The sequence below is a fragment of the Gossypium hirsutum genome, chromosome D01 (assembly GCF_007990345.1).
Source record: "Gossypium hirsutum isolate 1008001.06 chromosome D01, Gossypium_hirsutum_v2.1, whole genome shotgun sequence".
NCBI lineage: Eukaryota > Viridiplantae > Streptophyta > Magnoliopsida > Malvales > Malvaceae > Gossypium > Gossypium hirsutum.
Window position 1 is genome coordinate 56,625,309 of NC_053437.1, and position 22,674 is coordinate 56,647,982.

At 33.6% G+C, this 22,674-nt stretch overlaps 1 non-coding gene across 1 annotated transcript; it reads right to left on the bottom strand.

The window, feature by feature from the left end:
- Window positions 1-9,682: 9,682 nt before the first annotated feature.
- Window positions 9,683-9,789, bottom strand: LOC121214176 (small nucleolar RNA R71). The gene has a single exon (XR_005909762.1). It is a non-coding gene; the product is annotated as a small nucleolar RNA R71 (small nucleolar RNA).
- Between the last annotated feature and the right edge of the window lie 12,885 nt (window positions 9,790-22,674).

Here is a 22,674-nt window from a genome sequence, read left to right on the forward strand (position 1 = left end):
ACAACCCCTTTTCTTGCCAATAGGTGCACGCACCACCACCCGCGGTGGCCAAAATTGGGGCTGAATTTTAAAACAGTTTGAGATTTCATTAAAATCTAAAAAAATACATTTGAAATCATTTAAAATCCACCAAATTACAGATCTGAAAATTTATTTTTTTAATGGACAAGATTAATTAAGAAATTGAAGAGAGAAGAGACCTTACCCAAGCTAGACTAGAGAAACGACAATGACACTTTCTTGGCAATGTTCAGGATCGATCTTGGAGTTCAAGATTTCAGATTTGGGGCTGATTTTCATGAGGAAAAATTACATCAATATGGTGGAGAATATGTTAACAAATCTTGTGGCAAAAAGAAAATGAAAAAGAAAAAGAAAAGAAAGAGATGGTAAAACTAGGTGTAGGCGACGACAACAATATAGGAAAGGAAAAAAATAAAATCAAATTGAAGGAGAGGAACGACTAGGGCAATGAGGAGGAGGATTAAAGGCTGATTATTAGTGAAAAATTAATATTTGTACCTAAGTTAACTAGGCTTGGATGGCCCACACATTAAAAGAAGGAGTTTTTGTCAAAAAAATTAAATTGTTTGCATGAGAAGGGAATTGATGTTAGGACCTCAAGGATAAATTCACTAATGTTTAACCATCAAACCAATAACTCATTCTTGATATAATTTGAAATATTTATTTAAAAAAAACAAGGCATGTCACATACTAGGGTTTAAGGCAAAATTTGCAAAATAATGAAAATGATGTGAGAGAAGGGATTTGAACTTGGGTTTCAAGAAACGTTACACCAACACTTAACCAACAAACGAATACCTCATTTATTTCCTAAAAATGCATAGATAATTTAAGGAATTAAGGCATGATCACTCTCTCTCGATTCACAAACCTGATTCTACTAACCCTCGATTTTTGGGATGTTACAATATATGATGTATTGATTTTAATGCACACATATGTGATAGCTTAATGAACATTATTATGGCACTTAAAGTGCAATTAAATGTGAATCTGAAAAGCATGCATTGTGTACAAGTCGTGATGTAAATTGATGAATATGAACAAAGATGATGTGCATTAAATCAGTAATTAAAAATGTGTAATTGTGGATATTTTGACCTTGTGATCTCTTGAAATCGTTAGATATAGTTGACATGTCATAGGATTGTGAGTACTATGTGATTTGGGCATTGAGACCCTGGGACATGTTTGGAGAGATAAGGGAATGTGAGCTAAGCTCTATTCAATGGGACATGTTTGGTGTGTTGAAGAGTTTTAGCTTTGTGCTTCACTTTTTGGGATATGTTCGACTCTATGAGTCAATTGGTGTGCTGGAGATTCCTGTAGCCGTTTTGTGGTGATAGAGCCCACTTTTATCTTTCATAACCTCAAGTGTCAAATTATCATTTAAATGTGATCTTATTTATTGTGATAATACAATGTGAGATGATTGCATAAACATGTAAATAATATGATAAATGAGTTGATTTAAGTTCCATGAAAATGATAGTATGTTCTCATAGTAAATTGTGTATGTAATTGTAGTTTGGGTCATTTTCATTTAACTCGTGAATGCATGAGAATATATTAGCTAGACTTGTGAGTTATTAATGTAACAACCTATTTTTCAATAGTATCAAAAACAGTGATTTTGTGGCCACAAATTCGATGAGTAAGTTCATAAATATTAAATATTAATATTTATGAGTAAAATATGGTATTATATTTGATTGTGATATGGTAATTTATGTTATTTGAATGAATAATCAAGTTGAAGTGGCGTGTCCCTAAAGTCAAGTGGGTTTAAACAATGAGGTAATGGGACCCCATTTCTATAAACCGAGCCCATAAATATTTTATTAAATATCTATGGAGCGTTATTAGGGTAATACTAAAATTTGGTTAAGAAATTTTAATGTTTAAATAGTTAATTAAGTGAAAAGGGTTAAACTGTAAAAGATGCAAAAGTTGAATTCTATAGGTTAGAGTCAAATGGATAGGAAATTTTAAATTAAAGGAGTTAGTGGGTAATTATACCATGTAGTTTGATAGTGGACAATGATGGGCATAGTTTTTTCATTTTTAAGGTTATTACTATTTGGGTAAAATAGTAATTAATTAATAAATTAAGTTAAAATAAAGATGAAAACAATGTCATCTTCTCGAAGTAAATGAATAGCCAAAATTTCCATGGAAAGAAACCAAATCATTCGGCCATGCTTGATTCTTCATGCATGGTAAGTAATTTTTGCCCCGTTTTTAATAATTTTTATGTTTTTGAGCTCATATTAGCTTAATTTAGCTAACCCGAGGGTCAAATTGTAAAATTGTTAAATGTTATAAATTATGTCATGTTTTTGAAGTTTTATGATAGATTGTTAAGCTTGGTTGTTAAATAAATAAGTTTTGTTAAGTGATTTTTTATAATTTTAATGTTTAAGGATTAAATTGTTGAAATAGTAAAGTTCAAGGTAAATTGTGCAAAATGAGGAAAAAGGTGGGCTGATATGGAACCCTATGAAAATTGGTTAACATGAAATTTTATTAATTTTGGTGAAATTTCAAGTTTTGAGTTTAGGGAGTAAATTGCATAAAAGCTAAAATATTAGGGGTAATTTTGTAAATTTCCCAATAATAAGAGTTATGAGTTAAATTAATTATTTTAAGTTATTGAATGGTTTTATTGAGTGAAACATTATTTTTTAGATCACAAAACGGACCAAACGGATCAAAATTGAGGAAAAGTTGAGTGTTAGATTAGTCGCCGACTTTCGTTGTTACAAATGTATTTGTCGAGGTAAGTTCGTATATGGATATAAAGTATTATTTTCCATTTTGGATGAATGTAAATAGTTATTTGTGTTATGTTTAAATTAATTGATAAAGATGTGATAAATTATTATTATGGATTAATTAGATGAATTAATCAAATTAAAGGATATGTGAATTATTGCTATTGTATTTGGTGATTATGAATTATAGATTGTCTATTTGAATGTTACTTGGATTAAGGTATGTTTATAATGTTTGATGTGTAAATTGTAAGTTTCTTGAAAATAAGTTATTGTTGCTGGTAAATTTTATAAATATATGTGAAATTTTATATGTTATTATAGTATTTTAAATATTGAAAGTAAATTCATATGAAAGTGGTTAATGGACGGTCACAATCCTTGTGATGGCACATTGATAGCATGAATATATATTGATATCATATTATGTGTATGGAAACGATGAAGTGCCATTGATTGATAAATATGTATAAAGGTAATGGATTACATAGAATGTCCAGTTGAACATAGTAATCACTAGGATACGATTGGCATGCCAATAGGGTTAGTATGCGCGCTTGTACGAGATTTGCACTTCGGTGCCGCTGTTTGCACATTTGTGGCCCTGTCTACACTTTGGTGCTCCTGTTATGCATCTATGATGCATCTGGTGTGGTATAGTTACCTGAGTATCCAAGTTAAGTTACTAGTTCATCGGGCTAAATGTTAATTAAATTTACAAAATTATTTATGTGCTTAAAGGCTAATGTATAGTCAAGATATTAGTAAATGTTCAATGTTCAATGAACTACTTGATCATATGTGAGTATAGTTATATTGATGAATAGATATTTATACACATATATGAATGAGTTTGGATCGAATTATTATAGTACAAGAAGCATATGATGAACCATTTTCAGTACTAATCCTATAATTGCTTCGTAAATTAATAATAGGTTTGATTAATATATTTATTTAGTTTTCACTTTGTTTAGTGAAAGTAAGTGATTCCGGGATGATATGTTTATATGAAAGTTTGAAACGAAAGGTGATTTATAGAATGATTATATGTTAAATGTGTAAGTGTTATGGTAAGAAGAAATGTTTAAGTGAAATGGTTATATGAAATGCTTATAAAGGAATATATATATATATGCAAGGCTACACCAATTATCCATATGAGGTGTAGAGAATAGAAAACGAAAGTTAGCTTAAGATATAATGAAAATTATGCTTTGTTGTTTAATCTAATATTTTTAATAGTTAAGTTGCTTTTAACGAACTTACTAAGCATTATTACTTACATTAGTTGTTTTCTTTTCCTGTAGATCATTAGAAGGCTCGATCGGTTGGAATCTCATCGGAGCACCATCACACTATTCATTCGTTATATTGGTAGTTTTTGATTACTTTGGTTATGGTTATAAGTGGCATGTATATGGTTGAATGTCTATTTGGTATGTTGTTGGTGTGCCTTAATGCTTTTGTTAATGGTTGTGCATGGTTCTTTTGAATTTAGGAAGGAAATGAATGAACTTATGACGTTAAATTTACTTTAGGATAAGTGTTTGCAATGTGGTGCCTATGAATGATACATTGGTTAGAAGCTTTAGGTTGATTGTTTTGACATGTTTAAGAGTGTATTAAGAGTTTTTTTATCATAGGAGTGTATGTGTTATTGGTGTACCTTATTGGGAAAGATTTGGTATTGAATTGACTTGAATTAGGGGTTAAATGGTGAGTACATGGCTTGGGACACGGGCCGTCACACGGTCGTGTGTCATACACGGTCACCCCACACGACCGTGAGTGCTTTATTGTTTTAGGTGTAGGTTTCACACAGTTTGAAACACGAGCGTGTGTCTCAAGTCAGTGGGTTTCACGGGCTAGCACATGGCTGTGCATGCTAAGTCAGTGAGTTGCATGGTTAGACACACAGGCTGGGACACAGCCGCGTGTCCTTACTTCAAATGTTCACATGGTCTTAGCTATGTCGCATGGCCTGGCCACATGATTGTGTGACCCTTAATTTTCAACTTTAAAAATTTTCTAAAATTTTTTATTTTGTTTCGATTTAATCTCTGATTGTTCCTAAACTATTTTTAGGGCCCCGTAAGCCCGATTAAAGGCCCATAATTGTATTCATACCATGAATAGATATTGTTTGTTATATGTTTATAAATTAATTATTTAATAGTTCTGAAATAAAGTGAAATGTTCTGCTTTGATCGGTAACACTCTATAACCTTAATCTGACAACGGAGACAGGATAGGGGTGTTACAATTAAAGCATGTATACATTGTTTAGTCTTGATGGATTATTGTAAAATGAACTATTTGTATATAAGTTGAGTGTGGTTGTACGTAAGAGTATATGCTAGTTTTATGATTTAATGAAGCGTGAATATGTTATTGTGACTTGGTTAGAATATAGTTATGAATGTGTTGTAGTATGCTCTTGTTTAACCTTTGATATTGTGTATACTTTTTGGTTATTCTGACATTCACTGAGCTTGTTAAGCTCACCCCTCGTTTTAAACCATTGTAGATTAGTAGCGTCTCAGTGTGAGCGGTGTGGTTCCAAGCAAGACAATTTTATTATCTCGTAGGCTTTATTTATCCATTTTTATTTTAGGGTAATAAAGACAACGTGGTAGACTTTTTTGCTGGTATTTACCATGATATTTTGGATGTTTCCATAACTTATTTGTTCTTAAGATTTAAAGATTTGAATTGTGATATGTTGATTATTGCTTAGACTTATTCTCAATGCTTTAAACAGTTATTATAATTGTTTTTACGTATATTTGATATGGTAAATGATGCATGATGATTAGAATTAAGTTGGAATGGATTAAATGCTTTTATATGTTGTATTTTATGGTATGGAGTAGAAGTATTGATATTTGGGTTTTAAAAACGATACCTCCACGATTTTTTGATGTGCGAGAAGTCGGTATTGTAATTTTATAGCGATACCTTTTGATGAGTATCGATACTCGGGGTAAAATAATCGATACTTTAGAAGAGGTATAAAAAATTTTTGAGACTACTCTAAGATGTTCTATCGCGTCGCAAAGTGTGGGTAATTTTTTTTAGGATTAAATTTGGTAAATGTTAAATTTATTTATTTTCTTCTTAGCCACAAAATTGAGCCTTTGTTTGAAACTGTCATCTTGGGCTTCTAAAACCCTAATTTCCTCGTCATATTTTTCTCATTGGTGTCGTATATGCTAGGATTAAAACCCTAGGGTGCCGCCCTTTTCACTTCCTTCCCTAGTCTTGTGTTGCGCTAACCCTAAAATTTTTAGCTTCTGTACTCCTTTCTCTCTGTCACTGCACCTCAACTTTCCCTCTGTCCTCTCATCTTTCATTTTTTCTTTCTTTTCTCCCTAAGTATCGACTCTCCCCCACCACCATATGGTCGTTGTTCTCCTTTCTTTCCCCTTCCCACTGCAGCACCTTGCACCACCATTAAAACTTCATTTTTTTCTTTTCTCTTTATAGCCATCTCACCTTGAATCGTTGAACCTCTTTTGATTATTCCCTTGTCATTGCTGCCTCTAATATTATTTGGCCTACTTGTTTTCCTTCCTTCCTTGTCAGATTCCTTGTTCATTCGGTACACTATTAGTGATTAGATCCTTATTCTTAAGCAATAAATCGGTAAGTTATACATTTGTATCAGTTTAATCGATTACATTAAGATCTAACCAAAAATTTTTCCTCGATTCTAAAGTTAAGTGGTTTCATGTGAATGATGTTAAAAGGCCAGATATGGGAAAGGTGGATTAGATATGAACTTGAGGAGTGTCGAATAGACTAGTACCGAAGATGTGTGTCTTGACTAGTGTTGTCGTGTGTGTGTGTCGACATTCAACTGAATCCATATGTGCTTCCCTTGTGAGTTTTGGTTGCTGATTTCATATCTTAATGATGATTGAATACTTATGGTTTCAGTTTTACTAAGTAACCCCAAATCTGATATTTAATAAACTATGAATCGCTATCGAAAAATCATCGATTCAATTCAATAGGTAACGAAACTGTGTATGATAGATCTAATTTTTGTATGCTGCCACTTTTCTAAATTGTTATGTTGGTCGTGTATGTGATGTAAACTCTATGTTAAGTCTTCCATTATTACTGATGCATGTTTACTGCTACTATTAAAATTTCAAACCAGTATGAACACATGAAAGTTGTATGTCAATACTGCTATCATTACTGTTCTCTGATTTGTAAAACCATGTCATACAATTGCGTCGGGATTGGGATATTGAAGGTGGAAGTACAGGTTCTAAATACCGAATCGGATCCCTGAGAAAAAATACTGTTATACTGGCGATTCATGCTCAAAATATTATTTTGATGTGTAGGGATGGATAAGTTCTAGGGAAACTCTTACTGTGGATTGTAGCAGTGGTTGGGTAGGAAATTATACTGTTATCCGTGCATACTATATTTTTTTATCGAAAATTACCGTGAAATTGTTATTCTGACATGATATGTTTTTTGCCTGCCCATATGCAACATTTTATGCTTATGTGTTTATCTGTTCCTATGTTAAGACTGCATGGAAATTCATAACTCACTCTTTAGTTCTTCTCAACTTTCTAGTTAACTTGTGAGGTTAGGGCTCGGACTCGAGATTCAGAGCACTGTTTCGATTTTCTTTTAAAAATGTATTTCTAAATTATTTTTGCATTGTTTTAAACGGACTATGGCATGAACTTTCTTAATCATTTGGTTGTATAATTTGGGGATTTGACATTATATGTTTTTGACAATAAACTCAAACATGAATACAATTTTCAATATTTTCTGTTAAATTATTGTAAGATTGTGTAGATATTATTTTTCCATATCAAATTTTGAGCTAAAAGAAAAACGAACGAGATAATTATAGTAAACCAACGTTTCTTAAAACATAATAAATTATTAACGTGACTTTTTGAAACCAAACGAAAATGTTTTTCTGAAAAGCGATTCTCATTAGTTTTATAAAGTAGTGGATTTAAACATATATATACTTATCAAAATTTTACTATAACAATTTCACAATTTAATAGAGTACCCAAATCATATCGATACCTCAACAAGTATTGATATCTTTTTAACAAGCACAAATTATTTCAAAGTATCGATAAGTTTCTTGGCCTTTTCCATTCCCACGCCCAGCATCATCTCTTCATAAAGATTTTAGCAATTAAGTCTCTTAAAGAACCCTTGTTCGGCCACCTTGGAGAGCCATCAGCAAAGGAGCAAAGCAAAGGAACGAAAGAGCCTCGTCAATCAGTGTCTTGGGTGACAGCCACTCTAAATTGGGTTTAATCTTCCTTTTCTTTAATTTAATATAAAGATGTTTGCTATGTGTTCTTTGTTCTTGTTTACAGTAATGTTAGATTAATTTTATTTAAGCTAGGATGATTGCTTTGATTAAATAATATTTATTTGATTCATGCTTATAATGTTTGTGCCTCAATCGATCATGTTTTCAATTAAAATGAAGTCCGTATTTTGTTCATACGTGATTGAAATGCACCTGAATTAGCTGAGTGATCCTGACCAGATGACGGCTAATGGACACATAATTGAAATGTGCATGCTTAATTTAGATCCTGATTCGATTAAATTGAAGGTTGCAAACAACTCTGACCAAGCTCTGCTATATGCATAATTTTTAGATTTGTGTGATTAAATTGTTTCAAACCTGACACGTCCCTGTTACCTCACACAAATGCTAAGAAACCCTTAGTAAATAAGGATTAGTAAAATGCGTATTTACTAAGTAAAGGATTCCGAAAGGACCTAATGTGCTTTCCAAACTCATGAAAGATCTAGTTGCCATGGAATGTTTTTCCGAATGTTATTAAGCATGTTGATAATAAATTGAGTTTGATTAAAGTAATTATCCTAGTTTATTTATGTTATAATTTTTGCAAATTGTGCTTAATTTTACTAAAATCTATTTCATTCATATAGTTTGCATACTTAGGATACTTTGCATTAGGGATCATTGCATTTAGTTCAATATATTTAAATCACCACTTCTCAACTATATTGTGTTTTTATTTGCCAATTTGTTAATATAATTTTACAAATTAAGTGACTTAGCACAAATACAATCCATGTGGAGACGATAACTCGATACTTACTTATTTCTTGATAACGACTGTGTACACTTGCACAAACCTACGCGTTACAAGTTTTTGGAGTTGTTGTCAGGGATTGTCTACTCTTGCTAGAGTCGTTTTTTTCGTGAAATTATTTATTTTCAATTTGATTTATTTCTAACACTACTAACTTATTCTTTTTAATTTTTGTGATTTTCTTTTTAGGTGTTTATGAGCATAGGTCGAATTATCAATTTACTCCCTGTAGACCCGGAAATTGAGCAAACTTTCAGAAAAATAAGATGTGAATGAACAACTCAAAGACAAGTCAAGATGGACCTTGGAAATTAGAATCAAGACCAAGGTAACGAAGCCGATCATGTACAAAATCCTATCCTCATTGCTAATGATAGGGATCGATGCATCAAACAATATGCTGTGCCAGTTTTCAATGAGTTAAAACCAAGAATTAGAAGGCTAGATATTGAGGCAACCCAGTTTGAATTGAAACCGATGATGTTTCAAATGCTACAAACGGTGGGCCAATTTAGTGGTATGCCCACGGAAGATCCATATCTCCACACTTGATTGTTTATGGAGGTGAGTGATTAATTCAAGATAGCCGGTTTGACTGAAGATGCACTGAGGTTGATATTGTTTTCGTACTCGTTGCGAGATTGAGCACGAGCATGGCTCAATTCAATGCCACCAAGTTCTATATTTACATGGCAAGAATTAGCAGAGAGATTTCTGGTTAAGTATTTCCTACCTAGAAAAAACACTAAGTTAAGGAACGAGATCACAACTTTCCAACAATTGGATGACGAGTCTTTGTATGAGGCTTAGGAGCGATTCAAGGAGTTACTTCGTAAGTGTCATCATCATGGGATTTCTCATTGTATCTAGTTGGAGACATTCTATAATGGTCTCAATGCAAATACAAGATTGATGGTAGATGTTTTCGCGAATGGTGCAATTTTGTCTAAATCTTATAATGAGGCTTATGAGATCATCGAGAGGATCGCGAGTAATAACTATCAATGGACAACAAATTGAACAGCTTTAGGAAGACATGTAGTCGGAGTTCATGAAGTTGATGCACTCACTTTGATATCAGCTCAAGTATCGTCTATTTTCTTTATGATAAAACAGTTAACCGCTAATAGTACTAATAATTCTGGAACTCAGCCACCAAGTCCGTTTGAAGTAGTTTCTTGTGTGTACTGTGGGGAAGGTCATTCTTTCGAGAAATTTCCATCAAATCTCGAGTTAGTGTACTATGTGGGGAACCAATATCAAAATAGGAGTGGACAAGGACCCCAGTCCAACTTCTACAATCCTTCATAGTGTAATCATCTTAACTTTTCTTGGAGCAACTAAAGAAATGGACCGAACAATAATTTATTGCAGCAAAGACCCAACCAATCTCAAGGGTTTAATCTGCAAGCTCTAAAACCACCTCAAGCTGAGGCATCAAACATTTTAGAGAACTTGTTGAAAGCGTACATGGAAAAGAATGATGCTTTCATCCAAAGCCAATTAGTAACACTGAAAAATTTGGAAAACCAAATGGGTCAGTTAGCTACGAAGCTACGTAATAGGTAGCAAGGAACCTTGCCGAGCCATGCTGAGAGTAAAAGAAATTTGGGTAAAGAACATATCAAGGAAGTGGCATTGCGAAGTGGTAAAATTTTAGAACCCCAATTGATTGATATTGAAGATAAGCCCGTTGAGAAGAATCAACAAACTGTTGAAGTTCGTACACCAAAGGAATCAGAATTTGCAAAGTCTGACAAGGTAAACCCTGACTTAGTGAATTCATATATTTTAACATCGTCTTTGGATAAAGATTTACCTACTCAGAAAAGTTTTCCGGTTCAACCGAAAGTTCCATCACCTCCATATCCACAAAGATTGCAGCAAAACAAGAAGAAATATGAGGTGCAATTCAAGAAGTTTTTGGATGTTTTGAAGCAGTTACACATCACTATTTCTTTTGTGGAGGCGTTAGAACAAATGCCAAATTATGTGAAGTTTATGAAGGATATACTGTCCAAGAAGAAAAGATTGAGTGAGTATGAGACTGTTGCCTTCACAAAGGAGTGTAGTGCGTTCCTGCAAAAAAAATTGCCACTGAAATTGAAAGACCTAGGAAGCTTTACTATAGGCTATAACATTGGTGAATCTTACTGTGGTAAAGCTTTGTGTCACTTAAGAACAAGTATCAACTTGATGCCTAAGTCTATTTTCAAGATGTCAGGGATAGGTGAAGTAAGACCTACAACTATGACGCTTCAGCTAGCGGATCGATCTTTAACATATACTGAAGGAAAGATCGATGATGCTTTGGCAAGTATTGATAAATTTATTTTTCCTACCGATTTCATTGTCTTAGATTTTGAAGCAAACAAGGAAGTGCCGATCATCCTTGGGAGACCTTTCTTAGCTAGGGGAAGAACATTAATAGATGTGTAGAAAGGATGTAACAGTCCGATTCTAGGTCTAGTTGGAACAGTGGTTCAATTTTGGCTGAATTGAGAGCTAGACTGTTATTCCTTCAGGAAATTTGGGAAGTACAGAAGAATGACAGTGAATTGCAAGCCAGGAGAGCTCAGTGTGAGATAGGTGTTGATTCAGATTTTTGACTTGGATCAAATGATGGTCTAATGTTTCGAGATAGGGTATGTGTATCGAGAAATCATGAGTTGATTCGGACCATTTTATGTGAAGCACATAGTGGTGATTTGTCAGTTCATCGAGGTAGTGTGAAAATGTATAATGATTTGAAGAAATTGTATTGGTGGCCGGACATGAAAAAGGATATCTCGGAATTTGTATCAAAGTGTTTAATTTGCCAACAAGTGAAAGCTGAGCATCAAGCACCATCGGGTTTACTTCAACAGTAATGATTCCAGATTGGAAGTGGGACATCGTCACGGTGGATTTTGTGACGGGATTGCCTCTGACTCCAAGGAAGAAGGATGCTATTTGGGTAATCGTTGATAGATTGACAAAGTCAGCCCATTTCATTCCAGTACCCATTGATTACTCACTTGACAAGTTGGCGGAGTTATATGTTGCTGAAATAGTGAGATTACACAGGGTGCCTAAGTCTATTATATCAGATAGAGATCCGAGGTTCACTTTGAGGTTTTGGATAAAATTGCAAGAAGCCTTGGGTACAAAATTGAACTTTAGTATTGCGTTCCATCCGCAAACTGACGGGCAATCAGAAAGAGTGATTCAAGTTCTTGAAGACATGCTCTGGTGTTGTATTTTAGAATTTGAAGGCAGTTGGGAGAAATATCTACCATTGGTTGAATTTGTTTACAGTAATAGCTATCAGTCAAGTATACGAATGGCACCGTATGAAGCATTATATGGACGTAAATGTAGAACTCCTTTATATTGGACTGAGCTCAGTGAGAACCGAATTCATGAAGTTGATTTGGTGAAAGAAACTGAAGAAAAAGTGAAAATAATCCGTGATTGTTTAAAAGCTGCTTCAGATCGGCAAAAGTCATATGCGGATTTAAAGAGGAAAGAGATTGAGTTTCAAGTGGGTGATAGAGTGTTCTTGAAAGTATCTCCATGGAAGAAGATTTTGAGATTTGGTCGTAAAGGCAAATTGAGTCCACGTTTTATTGGACCGTATGAAGTGATTGAAAGAATTGGACCTGTAGCTTATCGGTTAGCTTTGTCGGCAGAGTTGGAAAGAATACATAATGTATTTCATGTATCGATGTTATGACGCTATCGTTCTGATCCTTCACATATAGTTTCTCCTACAGAAATTAAAGTTCTGCCGGATATGACTTATGAGGAGGAATCGATAAAGACTCTGGCTCGAGAGGTCAAACAGTTAAGAAATAAAAGTGTAGCCTTAGTGAAAGTGTTGTGGCAAAAACATGGAATGGAAGAGGCTACGTGGGAGCCGAAGGAAGTTATGAGGAAACAGTACCCAAACCTCTTTTTCGGTAAGATTTTCGAGGACGAAAATCCCTGAGGGGGAGAATTGTAACAGCCCGATTCTTAGTGTCTAATTGTTATGAAATTATAAATTGGGGGTCCTTATATGGTAATTAGACCATTAGGTAATTGATGGGAAAAAATAGACCTAAGAAATCGGTGAAATAGATTTTTTTAATGGGGGCATTTTAGTCATTTAGTAATAAAAAGAATTAAAAAGGGAAAAAGATGGCAAAATGTGCTCATCTTCTTCATGGTGAACGAAATCAGTAAGGGGGAAGCCATAGTTAGGGTTTTTTAAGCTTCCAAGCTCAATATTAAGTGATTCCAAGCCCCGTTTTTAATGTTCTTTAAGTTTTTGGAGTCTCGGTAGCTTAATTTAGCTTATTCTAACAATAATTCATGTTAGGGTTCATATTTGGAAAAATATTCATAGGTGAAATGTGTTTATTTTGCTGTTTTATGGTAGAATATGAAGCTAGAAATTATGTTAAACAACTTTTCCGAAGCGATTTTAAGCGAGAACAGGTAAATTGACATAATCGGTAAAAATAATTAATGTTCAAAAGTGTGTGTTAGAGTGAGAATTTGATATTGTCATAGAAGGGAAAAATTTTCAGCATGTTATGAAACATAAGAATAAGAGTTGAAATTTAATTTCCGAGCTTGGGGACAAAAGTGCAAATATGCAAAAGTTTGGGGGCAAAATTGAAATTTTTCAAAAATTTGGGAGAGGACTATTTTAATAAATGTGAACATTTAATGATTTAAATTTGCTATTATATATCAAGAAAGACGAGAAGATAATCTCAAACGGGGAAAAGAGAAGGTCGTGGAGTAAATTGCAAAATTACGATATTTTGCACCGAGGTAAGTAAACATGTGAATTAGTGCATTATTTTGATATTATTCAATATATGTTGAGATTTAATTGAACATAGAATAAATACTTGGTATAGATACTAAAAAATGTGGTTAAGTTAGGAAATGTGGTAAAGTGTGGAAAAACATGGTTTTCGGTTGAACACTCGGAATAGGCCAGAGTACATTGAATATAAAGGGGGTTGCTAAGTGCTGATTCCCCGAATCATTGGTGGTTGCTAAGTGCTGATTCCACCGTATTTTATATGTGAAGGGGGTTGCTCAGTGCTGATTCCCCCAAGGGGTTGCTAAGTGCTGATTCTCCGACTCATTGGTGGTTGCTAAGTGTTGATCCCACCATATCTTAAATGTGAAAGGGGTTGCTAAGTGCTGATTCCCCGAATCACTGGTGGTTGCTAAGTGCTGAATCCATCGATAACGGACAACATTCCGAGTGTTCAACAGGGGAAAATCGGAAAGGTGAATATATATATATATAAGGTGGACGAGAATATGTGAGGGATATTGGGTTTGATACTTAATCAACCCATGTGTGAGGTGGACGGAAACATCAAACCTACAAAAAAGCAAATTTAAATACAAAACTCTTGTGAACAATAGTTGGGAAACTTTGAAAAATCACTATAAATGGTGGAAAATGAATTAAAAGTTGAGTAATATATGAAATTGAAGCTTAATGACTCTATTTTCATATGAAAGAAAAAGAGGAAGCAAAAGAGTTATATATTTGGGGATATTTGAATTTTATTGAGATAGGGTTGAACTGATTTCGAAATCTCCTGTTCCAAATTTGGAAATTCACCAAAAATTGTACAAAAATAATTATGGATTGGAATTTACATGTTTGGATTCCTAAATGAGTTTATTTTTAAGATAAAGAAACAAGAACATTTTTTTAATTTGTTACAGGGAGATAAGTAAATTTTACTAAGGAGAGGTCAGAACTGTCAGGTAGTGAAATAGGGGAAGGTTTAAAGAATAAACTATACTAATTGGCTACACCAAAAATTCTGAAAATTTTATGGTGGAAACATATATTAGTCTAGTTTTTGGGAAAATTTAGAGAACTTAATTTGAAGCCCTGTAGCTCTAGATAAAAATAAATTTACAACTATGATGCAAAACTATAGCTTGCTGGAAATTAAGAAACAATGAAATTTATGTGTGATAAAAATTATGTCACTATGTAATCTTGTGAAAAATTTATTTACTTGTCATATGTTTACTTACTAAGCTATATCCTTACTCGTTTGTATTTTCCCCTGATTATAGTGACATCAGCCAGTTCAGAACTTGGATGAAGTCAGGAAATCATCCACACTATCATCAACTTTTTGGGTATTTTGGCAATCAACACTTTTGAAACATGGTATGTATAGATTGCTTTATGTAATGTGGTATAAATATGTATATATAGTATTGTTCGGTTTAATAGGTCGGTGTTTATTAATGGATAAATGGTGTATACATATATATACCTGCAATTGGTTGAAATGTTGAAATCGTTTGAAATTGTGTTTTGAAAACTTGCAAGCGGTTTTATGTAAAAATAAGCAGAAATGCTTCCGAAATTTTTTTTATAAAAAAATTTTAGTAATACCTCATACTCTATTTCGTCAAGGAATACGGGTAAGGGGTGTTACAAAGGAGAACTCACCATACGAGTTCAAAACGATCAGGTAACCTTTAACATTCTTAAAGCGATGAAATTTCCCAATCCGGTAGAGGAGTGTTTAGTTATGGAAGAGATAGAAACCTTGGTTTCTATGGAAAGAAATTTTGGAGAAGATCCATTGAAGAAAGCCTTAGATCTTGACCCTTTGGAGGATGAAGAAGGTGAATAAAACATAGCTTTGATGGAAGCCAATCCCGAAAATTTTATTCAATCCACATGATTTGAACCATTGGAGTTAGAAGTCAGAGAATTTGTGCAACCCAAGTTGTCAATTGAAGAACCACCTAAACTTGAACTAAAGGTTCTTCCTTCCCATTTGAAATATGTTTATGTAGGTGATTGTTCTACTTCGCCTGTGATTATTTCAGTGAAACAGACGAAAGATCAAGAGGAACAACTAATTGCTGTTCTAAAGAAATTTAAGAAAGCAATTGGTTGAATCATAGCTGATATTCGAGGTATAAGCCCTTCTTTTTACATGCATAAAATCATTTTAGAAGAAGATGAAAGAGCTCGAATTGATGGGCAAAGAAGGCTCAATCCTATTATGAAAGAAGTTGAGAAAGGAAGTGATCAAATGGTTAGATGTAGGAATTATCTATCCTATTTCAGGTAGTTCGTGGGTAAGTCCGGCGCAGTTTGTGCTGAAGAAAGGTGGAATCACGATTGTTGAAAATGAGCGTAACGAGTTAATTCCAACAAGAACTGTTACCGGTTGGAGAATCTGTATTGATGACAGAAAGTTGAACAAAGCCACTCAGAAGGACCATTTTTCGTTGCCTTTTATGGATTAGATGTTCTATTGTTTTTTAGATGGCTATTTAGGATATAACCAAATAGTTGTAGTCCTGAAGGATCAACATAAAACACCCTTTACTTGTCCATACGGTACGTTTGCTTTTAGGCGAATGCCTTTTGGTTTATACAATGCACTTGCAACTTTTCAACGATGCATGATGGAAATATTTACTGATATTGTTGAAAATTTTGTTGAGGTTTTCATGGATGATTTTTCTATTTTTGGTAACATTTATGATATATGTTTGAGTAATTTGGCTAAGGTACTAAAGAGATGCGAAGAGACGAATCTTGTCCTTAATTTGGAAAAATGTCATTTTATGGTCAAGGAAAGGATTGTCTTAGTTCATAAGATCTCAAAAAAGGAATTGAAGTCGATAAAGCAAAGGTAGACGTAATTGAAAGATTACCAGCCCCAATGAATGTGAAAGGAGTCAGAAGTTTCTTAGGCTATGCCAATTTTTATCGAAGGTTTATCAAATATTTCTCGAAAATTTCTAAACCGTTGTATTTGTTAATAGAGAAAGATACAATGTTTGATTTCAACAAAGCATGTTTGGAAGCTTTTGAAGAGCTAAAGAAGCGGTTAATCTCATCCCCAATAATCGTTACCCCTAATTGGAACTCACCTTTTGAGTTGATGTGCAATACAAGTGACTATGTCGTTGGAGTTGTGATGGGTCAAAGAAGAAATAAAATGTTTCACCCTATTTAGTATGCAAGTAGAACTTTGACGGGAGCCCAATGCAATTATACGGTAGCCGAAAAGGAACTCTTCGCTATACTTTTTGCTTTTGAAAAATTCTGCTCATATCTTATAGGTACCAAAGTTACATTATTTACTGACCATGTGACGATTAAATACTTGCTCACGAAGAAAGATGCAAAACTATGGCTAATTCGTTGGATACCTGCACTCCAACAATTTGACCTTGAGATCCAATACAGAAAATGTGTCAAAAATCAAATAGCTAATCGTCTGTCGAGGTTGGAGAAACATGAGGTAACTCAGTCATGTGTGCCTATCAACGAGAATTTCCCAGATGAACACTTATTTGAGGTAAATTGAATTCATGAAATACCCTGGTTTACTGATTTTGCCAATTATCTTGCATGTGGAATAATTCCTTAAGAAATGACATACCAACAAAAGAAAAAATTCTTTCATGATAATCGGTGTTATCTTTGGGAGGATCCGCTTTTGTTTAAACAATGTGCAGAAAATATAGTCCGAAAGTGTGTAGCTGAAAGCGAGATTGCTGAGATCTTGTATCATTGCCATTCATCTCCAACTGGGGGACACTTTGGTAGTTCACGTACTGTAACAAAGATTGTGCAAGCAGGTTTCTTTTGGCCTACACTATTTAAAGATACTTATGCTTATGTGAAGGATTGTGATAAATGCCAAAGGACTGAAAATACATCAAAGAGGAATGAGATGCCCTTGACAAACATTTTGGAGATTGAATTCTTCAACGTATAAGGCATTGACTTCTTAAGCCCATTTCCTTCTTCGTATGGGAACAAATACATCTTAGTTACTGTGGACTATGTATCCAAGCGGGTTGAAGATGAAGCATACCCTACAAATGATGCTAAGGTAGTCATGCAATTCCTACATAAGTATGTGTTTACACTATTTGGGACACCCAGAGCTATTATTAGTGATGAAGGTTCTCACTTTGTGAACAAATAGCTTAAGTGGTTGCTTGAAAAATATGATGTGAAGCACAAGATGGCTACTGCCTATCATCCTCAGTCTAATGGGTAAGTTGAAAGAGTGAATCATGAAATCAAAGGTATCCTTGAAAAGGTAGTATGCCCTAGCAGAAAATATTGGTCTCGAAAGCTCGATGATGCATTATGGGCCTATCGAACAGCATTTAAGACTCCATAAAGAATAACTCCTTATTGGTTAGTCTGTGGAAAGGCATGTCATTTGGCATTAGAATTGGAGAATAAAGCTCACTGGGCTTTGAAGTAGTTGAACTTTAATCTTAAGCAAGCCGGTGAGAGAAGGATCTTACAACTTGATGAGTTGGAAGAGCTGAGGTTGTTTTCCTATTAGAATGCCAAAATGTATAAAGAAAGATCAAAGAGATGGCATGATAGTCATATACAACTTGACGGGTTTAAAGAAGGTCAGAAGATTTTGTTGTTTAATTCAAGGTTGAAGTTATTTCCTGGGAAGCTTAAATCCCGATGGAAAGGACCTTATACCATCTACCGAGTTTATCCTTATAGAGCTATTGAATTATACAACAATTATGGAGGTACGTTTAAAGTTAATGGTCTACGTCTCAAACACTACTGGGATGGTGAAGTTGAGCGAGTTGAATCCTCACTCAAATTAACAGACCTTTAAGTTTTCATGAACTCATTTTGTAAATAAATAAATAATTAGAACTTATTTTCTTAACTCATTACATTTAATAAATAACATTTCCTATGAATTAATTTAATATAGTTTGTTAAGAAGAAATTTTCTAATTAAGACTTAAAATTTTATTTGTTTTGTTTAAATTTAAAATTTTTATGTTAATAAAATGGGTCAAATTTGGCCCAATTACTAATCATTTTATTTAGTAAGATACAGTCTGAGTTTAAGGCCTAAGACAGCAAAAAGGAGGGAACAATCCATGCCTTGCCGTCACACCCATTGCTTGCCGCCCAAATAACCCTAATATAGCTATTTTTTTGCTACATGTTGCCTTAATTTTTCCCTATATAAACCCCTCTCCATTCTACTAATCTTCATATCCCTCAAAGTAATTTGCTTTCACCCAAAAAATCCCTAAATCTCCCTTTTGTACAGTTAACCTCAAATCTCGAAAGAAACCTAGTTCTCTTCCCTTTTTGCCAAAATTCCCTATTGCCGTCGCAATATATTTGCCGTAGCAACTTCTACCCACTTTGTCGATTTCTCTTTTCTCTTTTGTGTAGAAACTTTTCCAAATTTTCAAAAAAAGATACCCTGTCTCACAAAAGAACCAAATATTCAAAGACTACTCCTGAAAACCCGATTTTGATTGATGAAGAAGTGAACGAGAGTTTGATTGAATTTTCAAGCATCAACCTATGATGCCAGAAAAAGTTTCGACTTGAAGAGTAATGATTTGATGGTTGTTCCTATATCGATTAGAAAGAAAATCAATACTCTCAAGTGGGAACAATTTTGTGATGCTCATTCACTTCCCGATGATGAACTAGATCAAGAATTCTATGCTAGTTTGACTACGCAAAATGCTACTGAAGTCATAATTCGGAAGAAAAAGGTACCTCTTACTTCTAAGTCCATCAATGATTTGTTTAATTTACCTGGTGTTGAAGAAGATGAGTACTTCCCTATGATGAACAATATCAATTGGGATTTTCTTCAACAAGTGCTTGATGTTGTGACAAATCCAGGATCCCAATGGATTATAAGAAAGTATGAGAGCCATTCTTGTTGAAGAGAATACTTAAAACGAGTAGCAAAGGTATGGATTTATTTCGTTCGCTACAGTTTTATGCCTATCTCACATAGTTCCATCATCTCGATGGAACGGATGCTTTTACTATATGCAATTTTGACAGAAAAGTCCATTAATGTTGGGAAAATTATCCTCAAGGAAATTCATGATTGTGATGAAAAGAAGGCAGGAAGTGTTTATTTCCCATCATTAATCACTTCACTTTGCTTAAAGGCCCGTGTTAAAACACAAGCAATTCTGAAAGGGCAATATGTTTAAGGATGCATTACAAATTATGATCTTGAAAGATTAGTACAGAGGGTGCATGAACTGAATCAAGGCGAGCAAGAAGAGCCAACTAGCTGGATATAGAGGAGTCAATAGATGGAACTGAAACTAAAGCTAATTCAGTCACAGACACTGAACAGAAAGAATCTTATAAGTAACCGAACATTCCTAAACCAAGGGTTGAGCCAGAAGAAGAACCAGTCAAGATAAGTGTTGAACCTGAATATACAGTACCCATGCCGACGTCTGCAAGTACTTCAAGGAAATCAGAGTTGTCAATTTTGATGGATATGTGCAAGTTCATGAACAATCAACAACAAACTTTCTAGAAATATGCAAAAATTAGAGATGAATCAATTCGAAATAAATTTAAGAATATCTCTATTACTTTTATTCATGAGTTCCCAGATGCTGTCTTTGAGGCATGGACAGAAGATACTGACGATGCAAGCGGAGATGAAGCTAAAGAAGACTAGGGGAATAAGTCAGAAAAATAAAAGGGGGGAATTCTTGTCCTCTTATTTATTTAATTAATTTTAGGTCTTTAGGAACTTATTTATTTTGTAACTAGGATTTAATTTTTGTAGAATAAAACATAGCAAGCATGAACAAACTTAATACTTCTTTAGAAAGAATAAGACTAAGTGATGTGGTAATGGGAATGAACTTGTCTAGGATTGGGTTATTAGGGAAGACTTGGTATTTAAGAAGTCTTAATGACTCACCTCTCTTTCTTGACAACCCTACCTGGTGTTCAATTTTCATTCATTACTTTGTTCTTGCAATGAGGACATTACTTCTTTTTAAAGGGGGTAAGGCAAATAAATTGCTCAAACTTTTAAATTTTTTTCAAGTATGCTTCAATTATTTCTTTCATAAGTATGTTTTAATAAATTAATGTTTATAGATATTTTTTTTTGTTATTGAGATAGCTTGTGTGCAAGTATGAATGATGATTTTATCTAAGTGAAAGTATGTTATCATGAAGAATGGAATGCTTGTATGATCTTAGCCTTAGTAATGTTTGCCATGAAAACTTAGTTTCTTTTGAGATTAAACATGCATGAAGGCTTATATCTTTAGAATTGACTTAGTAACTTTCTTGAGGCGAAATCCTAGGGGACATAAAAATCTAAAATGATATAGACACTATTTCTTTGGATCGTTTGAGCCTTTTCAAGCCAACCCTATGATATTAGACCCTTGAAACTGTAATTTTGAGCTTCAAGGCCCGTTTTTGCAATGAATTTACATTATAAGCTTGTTACCATCTTTTTAAAATTATTCTAATTTTGTGCACCTATCTTAACTAAAGTTGTCTTGGGAATCAACATTTGAGGAAATTTTCATAAAGAAGTATGTGCTCATGCATAAAAAAAAGAGCGAAGACAAGTTCGCTCTGTCTCTAAAAAGGAAAAATGTATGAGCTTGAGTTCAAAATAAGTTTAGGGGTGTTCCAAAAGTTCACTTAAATAAAAAGGTTGTATTACGAGAAAACCAAGACAAAGTTAAAGGTTAAGATTTTTAAAACTGAAATGTCCCATCTCTTAAAATCCATACCTTTAACTGAGCCCCCTTACAACCTTACAAAAGACCTATTGATTTGATGATTATGTTACCTACATTAGTGGAGAAGAAGTCCTAAGTTCAACATATGAAGATCATAAATAAGCCTTGTGATTATTTTCTTGATTGATAGGAGATTATGTCGAATGAAGAATGTTATCTATGGCTGTGACATACATGCAAACTATGATGCATGTTGGCATATTTTGAAGCTTAGTATAATCTTAAGGAATGTTTGCATATTAATTACTTGTTAATAAAAAAGATCGATAAGCATGAAGTTATTAATGCATGATTATGGGACAAAGATTGATGTTGCTTACACAATTAGTAATTTTGCCTTAGCAAGACCTTTTGTTGTGCATAAACATTACTCAAGACGAGCAATGATTTAAGTTTGGGGGTGTGTAAACAGAAAAATATGTAGGATTTTTCCTATGTAATTTATCACCTTTTTACCTAAATCCGTTGTTAAAACTAAGTAATTATTTAAAAATTTAATAAAATATGTGAAAATATGAAATTAGGACATATAAATTATTAAAATTTCATTTTATGCTTTATTATATAGTTTTCATGCAATAAATGACTTATTTTATATTAATTTGAATATATTATATTTTTAAAAGACATAAAGTGGGTCATGCATGATTAAATTAAATAATAAAATATAAAATTATATTTAATAATTCATTTTAAAATATTTCATTAATAATTTGGGTTTTAGTTAATTAATTAAATTGGATAAATTTTATTCTTTGGTCCTCTAACTTGTTGATTTATTCTGGATATGTCTGATAGCTTTGTTGGATTACAAGGCCATCCAAATTGGAGACCAAGTCAACCCAATATTCGACTACACATGGCTGTCCATTTAAACTATTCTTTGGTTTCGTTACACAAGGTCCTTGCAGTGTTGAAGAAGTTAGAGATTTGCCCGAAGATTTACGATTGATCGAGTCTCAGTCCTGAGTTGTGTGGCATCCAAAATTGTGTAAAAATCAAGCAAAATATCAAGTGAAAAGCCACTAAGCATGACCAGCCACAATTTGAGGAGATTTGAAGAGGTTAACATCCACTATTTTTAGCAAACTATCCCCCTCTCCTCACCTATAAATAAGACCCTCTCATTCCTTTATTCATCA